Source organism: Rattus norvegicus, chromosome 15 (assembly GCF_036323735.1).
Source record: "Rattus norvegicus strain BN/NHsdMcwi chromosome 15, GRCr8, whole genome shotgun sequence".
Taxonomy (NCBI): domain Eukaryota; kingdom Metazoa; phylum Chordata; class Mammalia; order Rodentia; family Muridae; genus Rattus; species Rattus norvegicus.
The window spans coordinates 88212877-88231150 of NC_086033.1; the positions used below are offsets into that span (position 1 = coordinate 88212877).

The 18274-nt window shown below is 41.3% G+C and overlaps 1 long non-coding RNA gene across 1 annotated transcript in view; it reads right to left on the reverse strand.

Annotated features, from left to right (window-relative positions):
- LOC108352963 (uncharacterized) overlaps positions 1-18037 on the reverse strand; it is a 21698-nt gene extending 3661 nt beyond the window's left edge. The window contains exons 1-2 of the long non-coding RNA XR_005494256.2: positions 17854-18037; positions 16924-17102 (exon numbers count right to left, since the gene is read on the reverse strand). This is a non-coding gene — a long non-coding RNA (uncharacterized LOC108352963). The remainder of the gene's footprint in view (positions 1-16923; positions 17103-17853) is intronic.
- Between the last annotated feature and the right edge of the window lie 237 nt (positions 18038-18274).

The window sequence follows — 18274 nt, forward strand, 5'->3', positions numbered from 1 at the left end:
TAATCAGAAATAACTTGGAGGCCAGGTCACTTAGTATCTACATGCAGATTCTCTCAAATCTGGGGCAACCAGTCTTCAGGAATCAAATATAGCATCAGCCCAACCCATTACAAGTTACAGTTTCTATTGCTGTGATGAAACACCATGACCAAAGAGCAAGTTAGGGAGGAAAGGGTTTTTTTCAGCATGCATTTCCATGTCATTACTCATCATCAGAGGAAGTCAGGACAGGAAGTTAAACAGAGAATGAGCCTGGAGTCAGGAACTGATGCAGAGGCCATGACCGGGTGTTTCTTACTGGCTTGCTTCCAGGGCTTGCTTTCTTATAGAACCCAGGACCAATCCAGGGATGGGACCACCCACTATGGGCTGGGCCCTCTCCCATTGATCATTAATTGAGAAAATGCCTCACAGCTGGATCTCAAAGAGGCATTTCCTCAACTGAGGCTCCTCCCTATCTGATGACTCCAGCCTGTGTCAAGCTTACACACAAAACTGGCTGTTAGTACGTCGTCTTTCCCAATGGAATTCCAGGACTCTGAGTTCCCTTACTATGCAAAGATAAATTTAGCTTTGTCGACAACTGGGTCCATAATATTCTCAGATTTCCAGCCCCACTTCATCATCACCACAATTATTATCAACTTCACCATCATCATCATCATCATCACCATCATCATCATCATTAATACAGATTATGTTCTCAGGGCATGTCAGGTACTTGCCAAATGCTTGGGCCTTCCTGAGAAGCGCATTTTTAGATAAACAGTGTCTTCAAGCAAGTAATTAAACTACATGAGGCCCATTCGAAAGGCTTCCCAAAGACAAGGTTAATGTTTTCTTTCTTCGTGAAGAACTCCATGACCAAACAGCCCTACCTCACAAAGTTGTTCTGTAGCAGATTTCCTTGGTAAGTATCAGGGGAGGCCATCCGTCATCACGGTGCTATTGGCCTCCATGGCTCAGTGCCACTGAATTCTATTAAAGTAATTCCAGTCTTAGAAACAAACGAGCTGCTCCTCTCAATATTAGAGGGAAGCAACTCCATGGAAACGATCAGCTGATGAAACACATGAGAAAGCGTTAAGTACATAAGCAAAAGAAAAGTGGGAAACTTTATGGAGGAAAAAAAATGCCTAGATTTTGCCTTTCACCTCCAAATAAAGAATAATAGACACTCTTTGCACAACGAGAGGAGTAAATGGGAAGTGACTGAGCTTCCCGGCTAAAGCATCAACTATACATTGTAATTTGACTTTTGCAGTACCGCTCGCTTGACTTTGCGGCACCACCAGTAAAAATTCATTTTCAAGCAGCACACCTCAACAGCCTGTGCTCTGCCTTAATTCACTTTCTCTGCTAAAAGCCAAGAGGAGAGGTAGCCTCTCCTAAGGAGGATGGACGGCGGAGCGCTTCATCGGAGGAGGCCTCGTGCTAAATTAATCATGTTCCAACTAGAATTTGCAATTCTTTGAGAGATGTTCGAGATGATATAAAAAATTTAGAGGTAGCAGGGAAAGGAGAGAGGTTGTGGAGCAGAAAGCATGAGAGGGCACTTTAAATGTAAAAGATGCATTATGGTTCCCAGCACATGTGCCAGGTAGCCTGTCTTAGACAGAATGAGATAAATAAGGACCGTTCTGGTAGACAGGCCATGTGATGGGAACTCCCCTCTCAGAACATACAAATTTCAGGTTCCGTGATCACTTCAGTGATTCAGATTGCTCAGCTTTGTACCTGTATCTGTGATTAAGACACTCTGATGAAAAACAAGTGTAGAGGAGAAAGGGTTTATTAGATTTACAGTTCCAGGACACAGTCCATCGTGAAGGGCAGTCAAGGCAGGAAGTCAGAGTGGAAACCTGGAAGCAAGCTGCTATTCTACACAGCATTACCTCTGACCAAGGAAATGATTTCACAGCCAAAGAAGTGTAGCAGGCACTGTGGAATGTGCTGCTTACTGTTAGCTAGGTAGGCTTACACACAGCTTTTTACATATCTCAAGATCACTCGCCTAGGGAATGGGGCCACTCACAGTGGACAACAAAGACTATCTCCCACAGGCATGCCCACATGCCAATCTGATCATGGCAATTCCTCAACAGAAAGTCTCAAGTTTAGGTTCTACCAAGCTGACAGTTGAAGTACATGGGAGAGTTTAGAGAAAAGAAGGGGAAGTAAGAAAAGATAATAACCTCAAAAATGGAAAACGTTACTTTTAGAAAATAGCTACCCAGGATATGTGAATACAACATTCATTTGTCTTGAACTAGCATTGATTTGTCAAAGCTATATGCAAGGGTAGGGCCAGTCTGGTGATACAATCTCCTTAATAGAATGCAGTCTTTGGCTGGAGAGATGACTCAGCACTGGCTGCTCTTCCAGAGGTTCTGAATTCAATCCCAGAAATCACATGGCGGCTCACAACCATCTATAACGGCATTTGTTCCCTCTTCTGGCATGGCATTCAGGTGTACATGCAGCAGAGCACTCATGCATTAAATAAATAGGGAACACTTTTAAAGAGAGAGAACACAGCTATGACTGTGTAATGGACAAAGAATGGACAAATAATCTATCTAAAATAAGGTAATTATCAATGCCATACAACTTAGTGCAACATTCCATGATAGCTATAAATTTATATATACATATGTATATATGTATATATATATATATATATATATATATATATATATATATATATATATCCTTCCTTTCCTGACATGCTTAAGTAATATTCTTCGGGGACACCTCTATCACATCTTGTTCTGAATCTCAACCACATCTGCACATCTGCCCATTCTCCTCGTAGACGTGCTTCCTTGACTTGTAGGGAAATGTGGGCTGCCTGGGGCCAGCCTCTTCTCACTACAACTCACCTTAGAGCCACAGAAGATCAGCCCTTCCTGCTCACCATCTCAAGAAGAGAAAGGAATGGGATTTTACCTGTCTTTGAGCTTCTGTTGAGTTATTCTACACTACATTCCTCGGTCAACTCAAACTTCATACAAGTTGATGGCCGTCTTCCTGGGACATTGTCCATTCCAGACCATCCCAAGGTCTAACTTGGTCTCTGGCTTTCAGTCTCAACAGAAACTTTATTGCTCACAAAGAACACACGGTATTTGTGCTGGGTGCTTAGCCCAGCACTTCTGTGATAATGGCAGCAGCACACTTAGTCCGCTCTGTAATATTCACCACCACTTACTCAAACTGACTCCCACAGCAGACTTCAAGAGCACTGGAACTTCTGATCTAATACATTATCATATTATATTTATTATATTTATTATTATATTATATATGTGTGTGTATACATATTGCCAATGCATAGCAGATGTTTATCACATGGAAGAATAGAGACAAGAGCAGTATTTGATTCTTCAAATGCAGTTACAATATAGCTGTTAGAACATCTCATGTGGTAGCTAAGCCCTAATTAGCATTCAGTAAAATGCTTGTGGATAAATACAGGAATAAGAACCCTAAGGATGACAGCCGAATTCAGCAGTACCCTGAGTCACCTGGGAAAAGCCTTCCTACTGGAGTTCTTGTCTCATCTCTCAGTGGGCTTCTCGCTCACGACTTGGCTCAGATGAAAGCCAGAAAAAAAAAATAGAGAAAAAAAAAAACAAAAGTAATAATGTGCTATAGAAACTAAATTGCCACATTCAAAAACAATATTCTTCTCTGCTTCTTTCAACTCCTACTGTGGATTACCACCCCTCCCCAGACGAAAAGATCACTGGAAATGCACAAATAAGAAGAAAAAAAATCACCACTTTTTTTTTATATAAAAAGTGTGCTATTTAAATTCGCACTCATGAATATGTAGCTAATATTGACTAATGGGAACCCTAAAAGCAAGAGGGCTAAGGCTTTTTAAGGCAAATCCATTGAAATTAAGGTCATCTGTAAGAAATTTGTTTAAATTTTTTCCTGAGCCACATCCAAAACTCCAGAGGGCATGTTAAATAATAAAAGTGCCAACTATTGGGATTTGGTGCCCGTTGGTATATTGGCATAGTACATAGATCCCTGTGTGGAAAAAAAAAAACTAAAATTTCTCCTCTTCCTTTATCTAGAAGCCTCCAAAATTAAAACAGTTTTCTTTGTGGAGCAATACATTCTAATCAAATTATACTCCAATATTTTCATTCAATGACTTGGAAGGTCATGAAAATGCTTGTTTGGGGAGTTGCCGTGCGGAAGGAGGAAGAAAGAACCACATCGGGAGGATTTTTAAAAGAGAGAGAGGGAGATAAAACAAAGAGTTCCAAGGATTGTCACAATCCGATCTGCATAAATAAAAGATAATGGCTTCAGCGAGCTAGCCAACCTTTCGGTGGAGTGATCGCTCTGTGGAGAGTCATGTCTGAGAGGCTGCAGGTCATTATGGCCGAGTAGTGCCGATTTCTCATTTATATTAAAGAACCGTGCCTGTTAAGGGCTTGATTTGAATCTCAGACATAAATGTGCACGGGGCTGCACACCTTGTTAAGTCAATTGCCACATATGCATGGTCTTCTTAATACACACATAGACACTATCATCCACAGCCCGATCGTTACTCCAACCGTTCTTTCCCTGATATAGAAAGGATAACATTTAGGTAGATCAGAAGTGCTCAGACAGACAGGATTGGAGCATACATTTTCCTCTTGACACAGAAACGTTTTTCCTAATTTTGCGTAGAAAAGAAAACAAATTTCCTTGCCCTTAAATGGGATTTGCCACATCAATAGAAGAAGGTTAAGTTGTTTCCAGTTCTGTTTTACATGTTTGATTTATCTGATTATCTGGTTTCAGGCAAGATGGATTGTTCCAAGTTAGCATTTGGAGGCTTTGCAATGAAAATATTGATTTAAAAAAAAAAGAAGAAGAAGAAGAAGAAGCAAATGCAAAAAACAAAGCTAAACAAAAGCAAACGAGGAAGTTGAAGAAAACCATAGCCCAGCGTTTCCCAACCTTCCTGATCCTGGAAACCTTTTATAAAGCTCCACGTGCTGTAATTTAACCACAAAATCACTTCATCAATACTCCATAGCTATAACTTTGCTACTCTTATGGATTATAATGCAAATACCTGATATGGAGAATCTCTGATATGTGACCCTCAAAGGGGTCATGACCTACAGGTTGAGAGTCACTGACATAGCCATTTGAATTTTTAATGAGTTTTTTTTTTATTTTCATTTTGTGTGCCCTGGTGTTTTGCCCACCCGTATGTCTGTGGGAAGGTGTCAGATCCCCTACCACTGGAGTGACAGAGTCTGTGAACTGCCATTTGGGTACCAGGAACAAACCCTGGATCCTCTGGAAGAGTAGCCAGTGCTCTTAACCACTGAGTCATCTCTACAGCTCAACTCTTTGGATTCTCAAAGGAGAGTTGGTATAGCCGAATGGCTTCTTTGGATAGGAATCTTGAGATGCCTGTAGTTTTCATGGGAACCTATCCTCTAAGCCTTCTGATCAATTCTGATCAATTCGTGCATCACTTCATTCAAGCACACAAGCTCTAACGGATGATTGACATCAGCAATCCAAAAAGACTATTCAGACCCTGATTTCAAATAAAAAGAGCAACTGATTAATCCTTACCTCAGTAATAATATAGCAAGATAGAAACTTCCCAGATAGATGATAAACGGTCTCGACTTGACCTATTAGTCACTGGGCAGATGAAGCCACTTGGCCTCTCTGGTTCGTAGTTTCTTACATTATGGGTAAGGTAGTAGGCGTTGATTTATATCTAGATAAAGGCGGTTCTATATAAAAATAAACAAAGAAGATAACAAAGGGTTGTACTGTAATCGTCAAACAAAGCTAGGCCTATCAGTAATACGGTGGCTTGTACCAAAAAGTTTCTAAGCGTAGTTTTAAGGCCTGTCCTGTAGAGTGCTCTCAAATCTGTGATGTGCAGACCTGACAGAGAGCACAAATATATTTTACAAAAAAGGGACTGAAGCCAAGGGTCTTGATAAGAATGTTACTAATCCTTGAAAGAGGTTTGGGAAATGGGGTTGTACATGTACTGACACAGTGGCTAGGGCATTCCTAGCTTTGACTAGACAAAGGTCAGCGTTCTCCATGTCTTACAATGAACAAGGAAGATTTATTCTGTCTCCCACAGAATTTCTATACATAATCCTATTGATGACCACGGGTCCATTAATATTTAGTTTTCCTTTACAAATGTACAGGCAGCATTCTTTGTCCCATTTTAGCATGTGTGAACTTATAAAGTGGCAGTTAAAAACACAATTAAGGGTATGTCGTGTATTCAGATTTTTATCAAGAGGGTTCACAATTTTGGAACAAGCTTATCTGTCAGGATATTTGAGTAAACAAGCGCTGTACCTGTAGCTGTAGGATGTATAATGATTGTTTTAAGGGAATATATATCTTTTTAGAGAAAATCTCTGTCTCTTCCCTCTTTGTAATGAAGTTAGTGTTTATAATGTAAAAATGAATTTTGGACATATCACTGTTAAGAACTCTGATCTAGGGTGAAGGGAGTCTATATGACAGTTGAAGAAAACAAGAGAAGCTCTCAACAGACCTAATGAGTCGAACTGGACTTTCTGGGTGCATCTCAAAGTGATGGAAATTTCAAATGTGAGAGGAAGGCAGACATTTATGGCTTCGGTAAACCCTGAACATATACAGCCATGTCCCCCAGTAGATGGAGAGTTAAGGCGAAGGTGGGACCTTAGAGCACATGTCTCACGTGCACCCCTAGGAAAAGGCTGCTTTGCCTTATATCCCATCTGAATACCATAAAATAAATAAATAAACAAACAAACAAACAAGAAAAGTAAACCAGCACAATAGACATGGCAGCGTGGAGCATTCAAGCAGCAAGCAAAAATAGTCGACCTAAGATTGTTGATACACCTCGTAGATCACGTGACAGAAGCTACCCATCTCTAGGTACTCTTAGTAGAGGAAGTGGACAGCACCAGGAGTGCCAAGCCAAGAGGTTATCTGGGGCTTGCCCTGTCCAATGTAACGTGCCCGAGTCAGGCCCTATGGGATGGATAGTCAAACCCAGGTAGGATGTGAAAGGATCGCAGGCTGTAGCTGAGATGAGCATTCAGCCCCTTCGCCTCAGGGCAGGAAACCCTGGCAGTGCTGTAAGATCCCAGCAGCAAAGTCAGGATACAGAAGCAGCTGGAACCAGGAACATTTCCAAGTGGCCAGCTTACATCCACACTGTGGTGGCACAAGGTCTTTTTCCATACCCAGAAGGCATCCTGACCAGAGAAGGGGAAGCACGGACAGCAGGAAAGCCTGAGTCACACCCGGAAATGGCAGCGAGCCTATCAGATACTGTGCAACTCTAGAGAGGTGTGGATACTTTGCAAAAACCGTGTTTAACCCTTCTTAACAAGGCAAAAGTATTGCTTGTCGTATGTCAATATGGACACTCAGGTGCATAGCAACCAACAAAATAAAAAACCAAAAGGGTTTTTATTTTATTTTGTTTTGGTTTTTTTTGTTTGTTTGTTTTGTTTTTTTTTTTTTTTGTCAACCTTTTCTTTAAGAGCACATTTCAGTTCACCGAGTTTTACATTGCCTTTAGTCTTCTGTGGACATCGGAAGCTGATCGCCTTGAACTAAAGGAACTGGATGGACTTTACACTCATCCTGAACCTGAGACCATTAAAGTAAAAACAAGAATAAGAATGCCATCTACTGGTGTGGAAGGTAGAGAGACTCTTAATAAATCCACAGTGAGCAAGAGACTGAGGATGTTTCCGATGTTTCACTATGGAGGTTAACAGCTGGAGAACAGAGTCTTAAGTAACAATAGTAATAAAGCACAGGGACAAGAGTTCCTTCTTAACTGGTAAATCTTTCACCGTCATAGCGAAGTTGTGTAGTATTCCCGACTGTGGGTTCTGTTCTGACCCGGAAGAGGTTAGTAGAGCAGCACAAAGTATTCGCTTTACTAACTTGTCAGGATGTTTGGAAGCAACCTAATCTTGAACTTTATATCTTAAAGCATTTGCAAATTGGTTTGCCCAGGCAGACAAATGAAAAGTCACGCAATTGTCCTGTTTTTCTTTCTAGACGTTAGAGTGGTGCTGGACTCTTGGCATGTTTTTGAGGAAGACCCATTAGGCACTGATGTGCTGTGTGCTCCGTGCTGGCCTCTGTGCACGTGATCATTCCTATGGTTTTCCTCGCATGGCTGCAGATGCATTTTCCACCATTTTAAGTTGAAATATTATGGCTAATCACTTGTTTCAAAATCCTTTTCAAGCCATGATATTTCATTAGATAATGTTCATTAAAATGCCCACGCCTCCAAGGTTTTCTTGATTGAGTGTAAATATCTCATTGTTCCAGCACAATTGCTAAAAAATAAAATTATCCTTTTCCCACAGTATCTGACTTTGGCACATTTGCCAAATACTAATTGATGAAATATGAGGCAAAGTCCTGGGTTTTCTGTTCTCTTTCTGTTTATCTATATACCAGCCTTTCACTGTTAGTAGCTACAGAGTTATACTAAGCCTTAAATTAGTTATTACAGATCATCTATTTGATTTTTCCAAGATTTTTTAAATCTACTTTAGACTCTCACTTTCTAGTCCCATATAAACTTTAAAATCAGCTTGTAAATTTCTACCAAAAATATGGGCTGTGTTAATCAACTGAGATTATGTTGTATGTCTGAGTTAATTAGGAGTGTGGTTGCTATTCCCAGTTGTCAACTTGACCATATCTGGAGTGAATTATAACCCAGAAATGGAGGGTGCCCCTGTGATCCAGATCTTGAGGCTGGAAGACACAGGCTTTTGATGCAGATCTTCAGGCATAGTTGCCATGAAAAGCAGGCCCAGGAAAGGTGTTACACACTTTTTAGTCCCAGGAGACAGAGGCAAGCAGATCCTGGAGTCCAAAGCCAGCTTGGAACAGAGATAGTTCCAAGGCCTACATAAGGACAATGGAAGAAAAAAGGCTTTCCTCTTCTTCGCCTCCTCCTTCTTCACCTGCTTGCACTTACTTGCCAGCACATCTGTTGGAACCTGCTTCTTCAGGATTCCAGCGTATGCAGAAGACCGGCTGAGACACAGAGCCTTGTGGGACTGAGCAACTGCTAGATTCTTGGACTTCCCATTTACAGACGCCCACTGTTGGGTTAGTTGGCCTGCAGACTGTAAGTCATTCCAATAAATTCCCTTAATATAGAGAGCCATTCCATAAGTTCTGTGACTCTAGAGAACCTTAACTAATACCAGAAGCCAATTGACTAATAATGCTGAGTTTGGTGTATGAACATGGTATGCCTTTGCATTTATGAGGTTTTTAAATTCTTTAATGAAGCAACCGTTTGCAGAATAAAACTTAACTCAAAATTAATCCCAGATCTAAATATAAGGGTTAAATTATAATCATTCTGAAAGTAGAACAAAAAGACACTCTATGACCCTTGGTTGTAAATATTTCTTAAGTCTTACCAAAAAAAAAGAAAAATCCCACGAACTGTGAGACTACATAATAACTGAGATTTCATCAAAATCACAAAAGCAAAAGTATCTTAAGAGCCAGAAACCCCAAACTCCTGTTGCTGTCTGACTAGTGTCTCCTACACATGACAGGGAAACTTCACCCATGACAGCTTAGTAACATAGCTGCCTAAGCAAGACCTGTGTAATGACAGCACAGTCGGCATGCCAGCAAGAAGGGGACATCTTCGTACGTCTCTACACAAGTGCTCTAGATGAAGAGCACAGGCAACTGAGAAAAGGAGAATCCATTTTCTCCCAGGACAATTGCCATGATAGGCTACCCAGTCCCAAGTGACCAACCCTGAACACAAGTGTAAACGAGCATCACTAACAGATTCACTAGATTTAGATACGTGTGTGTGTGTGTGTGTGTGTGTGTGTGTGTGTGTGTGTTTGCATGCATGAGTAACAAAAAATTAAAAGGGCATCATTAATTTGAGAAGTAATGGTGAACAGGACAAAGTGGGGTTGAAGTTATGTAATATAGCACTTGTACATGAAAATCTTAAAACCAAAAAAAAAAAAAAATTAACTAAATGAAGGCTTACGCTCAGAAGACTTAAATAAAGCTCTACCTTATTATTTTGTGGATTGGAAGTGAATTAGCCTAGATGAAATAAATAAATAAATAAATAAATAAATAAATAGTGATTCTTCAGAAGAAACTATAACAGAAGTGAAAGGCAAACCCCAAATTGAAAGAAAAAATTTTCAAAACATGAACTATTTACAAATAAGTAGCATCTCTGGCTAGAAAGATGACTAAGAACATTTGCTGTTACACAGGCCACATCTGCCGGAAAGCTAGGTAGGCTGCCTGCAGACCTTCCCCTGGGTCTCTCTCTGTTTCCCCACACCCAGTTCCTCAGTCTTTTTGCTAGCACAGCAACAAAACACTAGCTGCAGCCTCCCTGCCTCCCTGCCTCCCTGCCTCCCTGCCTCCCTGCCTCCCTGCCTCCCTGCCTCCCTGCCTCCCTGCCTCCCTGCCTCCCTGCCTCCCTGCCTCCATTTCCTTTGGATCCCACAGACCATCCTCTTTTAACCTTCTTCCCACTCAGCCCCTAACTAAAGTAGGCATTGTTTGTGGACGCACCAGCTGGAGCAGTCCAGTAAAACAGGCAACAGTCAGTCATTACACTGTCCTAAAATCCAGAGAGGAAACAGAAGCCAAGGAACAAAACATTCACTGAACAAAAACAAACCCAGAAATCAGCACCTAGACCTATCATCATCCCAAAGTCAGATGCCTAGATACCAGTATAAAAACACAGTCAATTAACTGCCAGGACGATATGTCTTCATTATCCTACCACAGCAGTTCCTGAATATTCCAACATGGCCGGAGCAACCAATATCTATATCTACAGACATAAGAGATTCACCAAGAGATTACGATAAATAGAAGAGAGAATCTCAGGCATCGAAGATACAATAGAAGTAATAGATACATTGGTCAAAGAAATAAATATTAAATCTAAAATTTTCTGACATAAAATATCAAGGAAATCTGAGACACTATGAAAAGACCAAACCCAAGAATAATAGGAATAAAGGAAAAGAAAGAATGTTAACCCAATGGCTCAGAAAATATTTTCAACAAAATCGCAGAAGAAAATTTCCCTAAGCTAAAGGAGATGCCTATAAAGATTCAAGAAATATACAGAACACCAAATGGACTGGATGAGGAAAAAAGTCCCCTCACCACATAATAATGGAAAAACTAAGCATGCACGACAAAGATTATAAGCTGCCAGGAGGCAAGAACATAAAATTAACATATAAAGGCAGACCTATGAAAATTACACCTGACTTCTCAGTGGAGACTTTAAAAGCCACAAGGGCCTGGACAGATGTTCTGTAGACTCTAAGAAACCACAGATGCTAGCTCAGACTACTATACCCAGCACAACTTTCAACCACTACAGAAATTCCATGATAAGGTGAAATGTAAACAATATCAATATACAAATCCAGCCCTATATATGGTGCTAGAAGGAAAACTCCAGTGTAAGGAGGTTAACTATACCCACAAATAAATAATCTCAACCAGAAAATCCAAAAGAAAAGAAGCACACACACACACACACACACACACACACACACACACACACACACACACTCCCCCCAGCACCTCCACCAACAACAAATTAACAAGAATCGACAATCATTAGTCATTAGTATTTCTCAATAGTAACAGTCTCAACTCCCCAGGAAAAGACACAGAGTAACAGAAAGGCTGCTGCATCTAAGAAATATACCTCAACATCAAGGATAGATATTACCTCAGGGTAAAGGGTTAGAAAAGGGTTAGAAAGAGATACACCAAGCAAACTGAACTAAGAAGCAAGCTGATGTTGTGATTTTAACATCTAACAAAATAGACCAATTCAAAACTAGTAAAAAAAAAAAAGAAATGGAGAAGAACACTACATAGAGAAGAACACTACATCAGAGAAAAATCCACCAAGATGACATTTTGATTCTTAATATCTATGCCCTAAACACAAGGGCACACAGTGTTATACAAAATGCTACTACACCAATAGTAGGAGACTTCAATACCTAATTCTCACCAATGGACATAGCATCCAGACAAAAGCTACACTAGAAAATACCAGACCTAAGAGATGTTATAAAGCAAATGGACCCAACAGATACTTATAGAAGAACATTTCACCCAAACGCAAAAGACTATAAACACTCATGGAATATTCTCTAAAATTGACATCGTACTCAGACACAAATCAAGTCTCAACAGACACAAGAAAATTGAAATAACTTCCTATATTCTATAAACTTATATTCTATTTATTCTATAAACCACCATGTATTAAAACTGGATATAACGACAGAAGCAACAGAATGCTTACAAGCTCATGGAAATTAAGCAACTCTCTATTGAATGAAAAATGAGTGGACAGAAGGAAAGAGAAAAAGTAAAGGCTGCCTAGAATTCAATCAAAAGGAATACACAGCACACCCAAACTTATGGGACACAAGGAAAGCAGTGCTAAGGGGAAAGTTCACAGAACTAAGTCCCTACATAAAAAACATTTGAGAAATCTTATACTAACAACTTAACAGCACACCTGAAAACTCTAGAAGAAAAGTAAGCACACCCAGGAGGCATAAAATTGTAATCAATCTGAGAGCTAAAAATCAACAAATAGAAACAAGGAGAACAACACAAAGACTCAGTGAAACAAAGATATGGTAGTTTTAGAAAGTCAACAAGATAGACAAACCTTTATCTAAATAGAGAGACAGATACAGACTGTCCAAATAACAAAATCAGAAACAAAAAGGGGGATGTAACAACAGATATGAAGGAAATCCATAGAATCACAAGGACATAGCTTAAAAACCTGTACTACACAATAATTGGAAAATCTAAAAGAAATGGACAGTTTTCTTGATTGGTGCTACTTATCAAAGTTAAATCAAGATCGGCTAAATAATTTAAATAAGGCTATAACCCCTAGTGAAATAGAAACAGTCATTAAAAGTTTCTCAATCAAAACCCCAAGGCCAGATGTTTTTAACTCCGAATTCTACCAGACTTTCAAAGAAGAATTAACACCAATACTTCTCAAATTATTCTACAAAATAGAAACAGAAGGAACACTGCCAAATTTGTTTTATGAGACCACAGGCACCTTGATACTGAAACCAAAGGAAGATTCAACAAAGAAAGAGGATTACAGGCCAATTTACCTCATAAACATTGATGCAAAAAATATTCAATAAAGTATTCGCAAGCCAAATCCAAGAGCACATAAGGTCATCCACCATGATTAACTAGGCCTCATCCCAGAGATGTAGGGATGGTTTAATCAATATAATCCACCACATAAACAAACTGAAAGAAAAAAACCACACATGATCATCTCATGAGACTGAATAAAGCCTTTGACAAAATCTGACACCCATTTATAATAAAAGTCTTGGAGAGATCAGTGATACAAGGACCACACCTAAACATAATAGAAGCAGTATATAGCAAGCAGACAGACAACATCAAATTAAACAGAGAGAAATTTAAGCAATTCCACTAACATCAGGGACAGGACAAGTCAGTTCACTTTCTTCATATCCATTCAATATAGCACTTGAAATTCTAACTAGAGCAATAAGATAACTGAAGAAGATCAAGACAGTACAAATTAGAAAGGAAGAAGTGAGAGTACTGTTATTTGCAGGTGCTATGATAATATACATAAGTAGTACTAAAAATCCCTGCTGCGACTTGATATCCCAGGGTAGCGTGATACCCAAGCAGGAGAAGGCAAGGGAGTAAAGAGAGAAGGGTTTTGCAAGATTGGGACTGTGAGGAGAGGAGGAAGCACGTGCTGCTCTTGGGATGTAAAATGAATAACTAAATAAATTAGTGAAAAAAATTCCAGTAGGGAACTCCTACAGCTCACAGAACTTTCAGCAAAACTGCTAGATACAAGACTAACTCTAAATAGATCAGACCATTTAGACCTCAACATAAAACCAGACATATGGAACCTGACAGAAAAGAGAGTGGAGAATAGCCTTGAACACATTGGCACAGGAGTTGACTTTCTGAATAGAACACCAGTAGTACAGGCACTGAGACAGACCATTAATAAATGTGACCTCATGAAACTGAGAAGCTTCTTTAAGACAAAAGACACCATCAATTAGACAAAGTGAGAGCCTACAGAATGGGAAAAGATTTTTTCCAACTCCACATCCAGTAGAGGGCTAGTATCTGAAATATATAAAGAACTCAAGAAACTGGATATATAAAAAACAAATAATGTAATTAAAACTGGGATACAGAGCTAAACAAAGAATTCCCGGGGGGGGGGAGGATTTCAAATTGCTGAGAAACACGGAAAGAAATGTTCGGCATCTTGAGCTATCAGGGAAAAGACCCAGCTATATCACTCTTCAGCCAATACCCGGAGAAAGCTCCACCTACCACAAGGACACTTGCTCAACCATGCTCATTACAGCTTTATTTGTAATAGCCAGAAGCAACCTAGGTTTCCCTCAGTGGAAGAATAAACAAACAAAACATGGTATGTTGACACAACGGAGTATTACTGTGCTGATAAAAAGCAATGACATCATGAAATTTGGAGGAAAATGGATGGAACTAGAAAGAGTCATTCTTAATACAACGAAAGGAAGGAAGGAAAGAAGGAAGGAGGGAGGGAAGGAAGAAAGGAAGGAAGGAAAGAAGGAAGGAAGGAAGGAAGGAAGGAAGGACCATCCTAAGTGAGGTATTCTAGCCCCAGAGAGGTAAATGGGATATATATTCACTTGTGAGTGGATATTAGCTGTCAAAGTCAATGATAACCAAGTTATAATTCATAGATGCAGACAAGACAATTAGGTAAAGAGGAGAAGCCTAGGGATGGATGGTGGTGGGCATGAATCTCTCTTGAAAGGTGAGATAGAATAGGATTTACAGGTGGACTGGGGATGGAAAGAGGAAGGAGTAGGCAGTGGGGGCTGGAGAGAGAGAGCACAGGGGAAGACTGCTGGAATTGGGAGCATTTGGGGGAGCTTGGAGCAATAGAAACTTCTTAGAACCTATGAAGGTGACTCCAGTAAGTCTTGTATTGAAGGGGATATCAAGTATCAACTGACCATCTGTTGTAGCCAGGCAAAGCCCCCAATGGAGGGCCTGAGTTGCACTCAGTTGAGTTGTTGGCCAAGGGGATCCCATGGAAATCCCCAAACAAGCCAGGCTGATGTTAAGACAAAATGTCGCTCCTTACAAACTGACAGTGGCAGCCCATTGCTAAACAACACCCCACACTCGTCACTGAACATGGAAAAGTCAAGCTGGTACCGGCATGAGCCCTTGCCTCCATGCTCTAGTCTCTTTAGTGCAGGAAGGTTCTCTGTGGGCTCCTGAAAGAGAAATGTGACCACCAACCCAGACACAAAACCTTTGACGTACATTCTTTCCTACAAAATGTGCTGTGGCAATAGTGACACAGAGCTTGTGGGAGTAGCCAACCATCATCTGATTTCACTTAAAGCCTACCATGAGAAGGAACTCATACCCAACACCGTCTGAGTAACCAAGTACCAGAGACTCAGAGCCTACAGATGTAGGATAACTCCAAACATACCTCATCTAAAAACAAGTCAATGAAATGATTTCCAATAATACTCTGCTAATACTCACTGATGACAACCTTATTCAGTCACCAGCTGGAGTAAGAAATGTTGCAGAGGGGTTGGGGATTTAGCTCAGTGGTAGAGCGCTTGCCTAGCAAGCACAAGGCCCTGGGTTCGGTCCCCAGCTCCGAAAAAAAGAAAAAAGGAAAAGAAATGTTGCAGAAAGTTATTTTCATACATATGAAACACAAAGGAATTTCAAATGTGGACATGAATCTCAGCCTAATGTGTTGCTGTGTATGTGCAGATATTTTAAAATAAAAAAAAAAAAAAAACGAAATCCAAAATAGTTTTGGTTCCAAGTACTTCAGATGAAGACATTCGGGTTTGTACTACTCTGGTCACATTAAAGGAGGGAGTCCTTTTGGCTGTGTAAGGCAGATAACATTGCTCTCCACAAGAACATCCCAAAAGCTTCCTTCTTCCTCAGGATCAAAGATCATCTCTTAGAAAGGCCAAGAAGGGTCGCCGCCATCTCTCTACACTGTCCTATCCATTATACCCTCGTGGTTCTCTGTTTTCATCTGCTGCTGCTTCCTGATGCTACACACATGCACACACAAACACACAGACACACAAACACACAAACACACACACAAACACACACACACACACACACACACACACACACACACACACACAGGCACGAGCACTTCTTCCTTCCTTTCCACCCATGTTGATGCTATTGTAGTTTAAGAGAGCCAGGCTTTGCATGAGATGACCCCTCTGCCTACAGATTTCTTTTTTATTGGTCATTTTACTTATTTACATTTCAAATATTATCCCCTTCCCAGTTTCCCCTCCACAAGCCCCCTATCCCCTACACCTACCCCTGCCTCTATGAGGGTGCTCCCCCACCTGCCTACCCCTTCCTGCCTCAGCACCCTAGCGTTCCCCTATGCTGAGATGCCAAGCCTCCACAGGAATAAGCCCCTCCCCCACATTGATGCCAGATAAGGCCCATCTTCTGCTACATATGCACCTGGAGCCATGGGTCGCTCCATGTGTATTCTTTGGTTGGTGGTTTAGTCCCTGGGAGCTCTGGTGGGGTCTGGATGATGGATATTGTTGTTTTTCCTATAGGGTTGCAAACCCCTTCAGCTCCTTCAGTCCTTGTCCTAGCTCCTCCATCCAGGTCCCTGTGCTCAGTCCCATGGTTAGCTGTGAGCATCCACCTCTGTGTTTGTCAGGCTCTGGCAGAGCCTCTGAGGACGCAGTCATATCAGGCTCCTACCAGCAAGCATTCCTCAGCATCAGCAATGTTGTCTGGGTTTTGTGTCTGCAGATGAGATGGATCCCCAAATGGGGCAGTCTCTGGATGGCCTTTCCTTCAGTCTCTGCTCCCCTCTTTGTCCCTGCATTTCCTTTCTGTCGGCGCCAGCACCGACCTGGTACCGAGAATCGGGCGAAAGCCTACGGGATGAAAGAAACACACATACACACACACAGGTTATCGTGTCAAGCCAGGAGAGGGAGAGAGAGAGAGAGAGAGAGAGAGAGAGAGAGAGAGAGAGAGAGAGAGAGAGAGAGAGGAAGCTGGGAAGGAAGAGTGAGAGTGAGAGGAATAGTGAGAGTGAGAGGAATAGTGAGAGTCTCCTGTAGCTTTATTCACCACTTATATACCCAAGTCTCCAGGTAGAAAATAACTGGGAAGCACAGTGGGAAACCCTGGCTCCTGACTACCTGGCTCGTGACTTTGGTAACAAAAGACCAACTAGGAGACCTGAATTAATTAGGGAGAAATCCGAGAAAACCAGCCTAAATCTCAAGGATAAAGGCTGAGGAAGCAAAAGGCAGAAGTAAATTGACCACCACCCAGGTGTGGTCCAGGTGTGTCGGTTCCACGTGCATCAGCCGGGCTCAGCAGAGGTCATGCAGTGGAGACACTGGGTGTTTACTACTTGGTCTTTTCTTCCTGTGCCGTAAATACATGGGAGAGGCCTCTGTCCAACAATCCCATGACTTCTTAACTGTGGCCATGCAGTTACAAAGCAGCCAGGCCCAAATCCAATATGGCACTACACCTTTCGACAGGAGGAATTCTGGGTTATTATTTTTGAGGTGGGTGGATGTCTCCCTCCCTCAACCGGGGGCGGTGCCTATGCACTGGATATGGTCTCTTGGAGAGTCACTTCTCCCATAACTTTGTTCAAACACTCCTTACCCTAGGCGTTCCATTTGAATTCACAAATCCCGGTTTACTGCTTTTCCGTGGCCTCAATCACAGTGGCATTCTGTATTTAGTCATTTGCCTTATCAGCTGTTGGTCTCACCACACGGTAATTTGCTACTGTCCGCAGCCCGCAGAGCATCGTGTTAGGCAATTTATATGTGTTGACCTTGTTTGATTTGGGCTATGGCTCTGTGACGGTGAGCCTTTGTCTTGTAATAATGAGGAAGCAAACTAAAGGAGACTCAGACACTTACCCTCAACTGCCAGGGTCTCCAGAAGAAGCATTAAGGTTCAATTCTAACAAAATAAGGTGCATTCAGGGTGATATGCCTCTCAACACTGAGCCGTGGATCAAGGAGGAGCCCATGGGGCCCTACTCCCTCCCGATACAGTATTGGCTGATGGATTCTGG